Source organism: Cucumis melo, chromosome 11 (genome assembly GCF_025177605.1).
Source record: "Cucumis melo cultivar AY chromosome 11, USDA_Cmelo_AY_1.0, whole genome shotgun sequence".
NCBI classification, from domain to species: domain Eukaryota; kingdom Viridiplantae; phylum Streptophyta; class Magnoliopsida; order Cucurbitales; family Cucurbitaceae; genus Cucumis; species Cucumis melo.
Genome location: NC_066867.1, coordinates 23,486,974 through 23,492,973, shown reverse-complemented (window position 1 = coordinate 23,492,973; position 6,000 = coordinate 23,486,974).

Sequence of the window (6,000 nt, the reverse complement as noted above, 5' to 3'; positions counted from 1 at the left end):
AGACCTCCATAGAATTTGATCCATCTTTCAAATTCAAATGACTAATGACTTTATGGTGATGTCAACCACATGTTGATTTACCAAATTGACCCATCCACAAACAAGATCAATTAGCAAACAATTTCTTCTCATTTCTCTCTCTCTCTCTCTCATTTGTCTTTCTTGTGTATGGGTAAAGACTTAAATGAATGTTAAAAATATTAAGCCTTCATTGAAAAAAAGATCAAAATGTACTTTTGGTCCATTGGTTTGGAGTTGATGTCTATTTAGTCTCTAAGGTTTCAAAACATACACTTGTAGTCTTCCCGGTATACAAAGTGATTCTAAATGGTTCCTACCTTAAGTTTCAACTAACGGAATGCTTAACGGTGTTGACGTGGATATGATGACATGACTAATTCATTTAATTACATGAAAAAAATCTATTTAATCGGTTAAAAATGTATTAAAAATTTAACCTTTTAAAAACTCAAGAATAAGCTAAATTAAAAATGTTTACTGTACATTAAAAAAATCTAAACCAGATTTTCTCCGATGTTTACACCTATTTTTTATTTTTGGAAATAGTGGACCTTGTCAAAGATTTTGATACCTATTTTTGTCATTTTCTTTCTTCTCTATTATCTTTGTCATTATTTATAGATAATATTAATTTTTTAAAAAATTCCCATCTGATTAGCTACACAAATGGCACGCAATATTTATTACTTCAACTTAGCCAATCACTTCTAGGAAAAGCCTAGTTAAACGGCTGATGCAAATTTCTCCTAAGTTAGATAGATGAATGTTATTCGATCAAAAAAAAAAAAAAAGTCAAATAAATAGTGACAGATCCAAAAGTTTTATTAACAAGAGTTTATAAATTGTTGGTAAAAATAATCTATAATAAAAATGTAAAAAATGGAGCTTGAACCTAAGTTTAGAGGGGGTTGGAAGATAATTTTACCACAGGACAAACTTTTAAAATTAGAAATATTTTAGTTTTTTTTATATAGATGTAATATAAATGGTAGAAAGGAAGCCCTGACCCTTATACTAACGTCGTCGGCTCTATCTTAACTTTTGTTACCGGGTGAACTAAGAACCTAACAATTACAGATTAAGTGTAGATTCTTGACTAACTTGACGATTATCTCAAACACATTCAACCATTAAGACAAGAACAAAGGACAAAATTCATTAAACCATAAAATAGCAAGACAATTCTGTTCATAATTTCATAAGCTAATTACAAATTAAGAAATAAATCCCTGAATCTCAAGCTTTGAAGTCCCTAGCCTTGATACATGTTTGAATAGATGATAAAACTATCTAAAATGGTCTCGGAACCTAATTAGTGAACCCCTAATATTAAATTCTAAAACTCCTAAATCAATTTGACAATAACTCAAGGCAAGGGATTGATTTGGATTACCTTTTGATCAAAGACCAAGAGATAAGGAGAACTAGTTCCTCAGTCCAAGTTTGAACACTCCACAAGTAAGGTGATCAAACTTACCTAAATCTTCTTGGTTTGCAACCTTGAATCAAGAATTGCAAAAAGGTGGTGATGAGACTTTGTCATCTACCAAAGAATTTTTATTGATAGAAAAAAGCCCTAAAACTTCAATTGTCAAAAACTTTTTAAACAACCTAATATCAAGACTTAAATAGCCTCCCAATAAAAACTCTAATGCATCTTGAAAAGACTAAATTAACTCTACTTAAATGTCATTAAAAGGGATAAAACTTAAAGGAAAAAATAATAATAAAACGACATCAAAATTATTAAATATAATTTAAGTAATAATTTGATGTCCGGTGGTTCATATCATTCCCTTCTTTTTAATGATTCGGCCTCATCAAATTGGTGCCTTGTAAAGTAGTCTTTAAGTCATGAGATGTCAAAGGTAGACACCATCTTCCTTTCCTCCTAGTTTTGAAAGAATATTGGTCTTTTAAATCTCCATTCAATTTGTGATTGTCAAAAGAACTTGGACCACTCATGGAGCTTTGCTTTAATGCTCTTACCTCCTACAGAAATTCAAAGAAAAATCTAGGCAAATTTGGTGGAAGTTCACTTGTAAAAAACAGACTCCTTTGGCATCCTCACAAAATTCCAAATTCACATTTTTTGCTTTTTCTCTCACCAACGTTTGTACGCTTTTCTTCTTCATATTTTTCTATTATTTTTGTCTCAGTCTCATGCCTTTTGACTTCCAACTCACACTAAACAAATTTTTCTTCTCTTTGAAGCAATGATACAAAAGTAGGATCAAGTATTACTTTAGACTTTAATCGACGAGAAAGTATGTCAGTTTTAAGTTCACTATCATCTACTTCCTCTACTTCACTATCATTAATACATGCTTCTCTAGTAATAATTGGTTCAACAAAAGTGCCAAGATTACAATAATGTGAGCCCTTGCAATTTGATGACTTACTAGACAAAATATTATGTTCATGCATTGACATAACAATATTACGCTTCTCTTTACTAGTGGTGGCATTAAAATTAAGCTTAGATTTAGTGTACCTTGAAGATTTTTTTTGGAGTAGCCTTTCTATCTTGGTGGCAACGTGCAACATTCTTCCAAGTTCTCGCAAAGTCGAATTTCTTCTCGGTCGCCAAGCATATCGACAATTTTCTCATTAAGTCAATTGTAGAATCAATTGATCATGATAGTTTCCTCTTCCTCATATATGTTAACCTCCTTAAGTAGTAACAACTCTTCATAGTAAGTCTTCACATTTTTGCTCCCTTGCTTCAAAGCTTGCAATTTTTTAAAACTCTTAGGAATAGAACGCTTTCTCATTAGCCCCTTGATTTCTTCCCATGAGAGTGTTATATGATTTCCACTTCTCCTTTTCAACAATAAATATCTCCACTATGTTAGTTGCATATTCTTCAAACATAGAAACAACAAGTTTTACCTTTTCCTTTTCACTATAATGATGATATTCAAATATGACATCAATTTTCTCCTCCCATAAAAGATATGCATCTGGATTTGTAAAATTTCCAAAGAATAATGAAAGCATGATTCGATCAACATGGTATCTATTTCTCAAACCTCTTCTTTCTCTCAGGTTTTGTTGCTCCCCTCTTTTTTGCCCATATACAACAGGGTCAAAGTCATATTCATTTTGCTATGAGTCTTGTTCCTTGTCAAGATTCCCTGCAACTCGTCTTCTTACTTCAAGTTTTCTCTAGCTTGAAACCTTTGTTCTAGTCTATCTAAAATTACATTGATTAAGATCTCCAAGCATTACATAACTTTCTCATTAATTCCTTGTAATTGTCCCTATATGAAGCATCTACATTGCCTTCCATTGCTGCAAAACAAAAGCAAGTGAAAGAAAAGTGGACCTCAAAAATCACTCTCTCATGCATTTTCCTCAATAGGTGAAGTTCACTCATGTTTATATTTAATTTGTAACTTTCATCACAAATATAAACTCTTTCTCTATGGTGATGGCCAAGATTTGCAACCAAGTTTAGAAGAGCAAGCCAAACAAACCAAGCAGGAATGAATATAAAATACCAAATTCAAATAAATAACCAGTTAAATGCAACAAAAACAAAAACTAGAAATGAAGAACCTATTGTTCAAGATTCAATAAACTAGATAAGAAGCAACAAAAATTATGATATCTAGAATTAAGAATCTAACATTCAAAATTAAAAGAATTACGCAAGATGAACAAAGAAAGAGCTAACTGCTAGATAAAACAATGACAAAAAGAAACAAAGAATGAAATATAAAAACTAAAACAATGACAAAAAGAAACAAAGAACGAAATATAGAAACTAACGACACTGAATTTACTGAAAACCCAATTCAAATCATCAAACAAATGCACCTTAAAAACTTAATTTTTTTTTCTTACGTTTTACAGCAACTTGATGATTCTTTTGGTTTTTTTTTTCTCTCATTCAGTCACAGATGTCTTCACAATTTTCTTTTTCAATCCAATTCAGTTTCTTTTTTTTTTTTTTAATTACAAACTAGGATTTCAATTAAACATCCAATTTTTATTTCAAGAACAAAATAAAAACCTAACTAAAATCTAGACTCAGTCAAGAAAACAATTAAACATATACCCAATCTAGAACCTATCTCCGATATCAAATGATATAAAAACCTTAGGATTTAATAATTAGGAACTCAATTGATGACCCTCTAATATTAAATTCAAATTCCTAAATCAATTAAACAACCCAATGAAAGGAATTAGATTTGGATTACCTTTTGATTGATGACCAAGAGATAAGGAGAACTAGCTTTTCACTCCAAGCTTGAACACTCCATAAGTAAGCGATCAAACTTACTTGAATCTTCTTGGCATGCAACCCTAAATCAAGAATTGTGAAAAGACAATGACGAGACTTTGTCATCTACTAGAGAATTTCTATTGACAGAAAATTTCTAAAACTTCGATTGTCGAAAACTTTTTAAAACAACCAAATTAATAGCAAGGCTTAAATATGCTCTCGATAAAAACCTTAATGCATCATGAAAAAGACTAAATTAATTGTACTTAAATGTCATTAAGAAGAATAAAACTGAAAATTGCCGAAACTACATCAAAAATTGTTAAATACAATTTTATTAAAAAGATCTAAGAGTACATGAGAGAAAAGCTATATAAAATCATGTATTCAAAAGTAGTCTGCTACGACATGTTACAAAGAAAACGGGGGAGCTCAACGGCCCTCCGAAGCATCACAGTTACGCTCCTCGTGAAGTGCTCTCAGGTTCCAAGAGCAGTGGTACTGCAATACATGCGTTTTCCCATCAAAGTCTAAACCACAACTGCACCTTAGGGAGCACATCGACAACGCAATGCTCGAATTTGGCAGCTACTACCTTACAGTTACAGCGCCAAGAAAGTGCCACGACTTTAGCATCATTTTCACCAACTTATGTTTCTTGCTATTGTTTGCCTCCAAACCTCGTATTAAGCTTATATCAAGGAATTTGTGTTAGGGGTCGGTTTTACCCAAATTATGCTTAGCATCTACAATATCGAGAAATAAACACATAAAATACTGAAACGATCCCAAGTTAACCAAGATAAGATAACTTATTCCAGCCGCCATCAAAGTCTAGATCCATAATATAAATTTAAGCCAATTGAACTACACTTGTTTTGACTTTCAATTTTGAATTTGAAATTTATAATATCTATACTATAAAATTTTCTACGACATTTACATAGCAATATAATTGAGACCAAACGCAGGCATCTTGCCCATTAAATGTTGGCAACATTTGAAGGATACAAATATTTTTATTATTCTTATTAATTTTGCGTCTGAGATTGATTGGATACATATCAGGTACTTTTAGTATTATATAACTAGATTATATTTAGGAGTTTTTTCAAAAATAAAAAGAAAAGAACAAACTATTTACACTCCATAGAACAAAACCACTAAAAGACACAATTCATTATTTGATTTTTCTATGAAGTATAAATATTTTATCAAAATATTCTATTTTTGATAATATCTTTTATATATTTGTACTTTTAATATTATGTAACTAGATTATATTTAACCTTAAAAATTGAATAAAAAAATAGATCGAAAAAAAAAGGACAAAAAAATGGTTGCTGAACCTTTCTTATACAACAATGAAGTATGAGAAGGTTTCTACTTTCCCATGCATTCTGTTTCAAACTGCAGGTTTCATCGGTCTCGTTCGGAATGAGCTATGAGCCAAATATCAAGCCTTTTCACTAACTCAAGTTGATTACACTGCATAAGAAAGATTCTCCCTTGTCCGCAGAAAGAGTTGAATGAATAACAAAGATGAGAAAGGTCGTGGACAAGGCGCCTAACCAACTATGCTCGTCTTCCAGTAGCGGGTTAGGGAAGATCAGCTATCCACACCGGCATCATACCTTACCGGAGTCTTGCTAGTAAAATAATGCATCGGAAGAAAGCAAGTTGCTGGCCAAGTCGGGGAGGCGCAAAGTGAGAACTATTAAGTAGGGTCGGATCAAATAAACAAC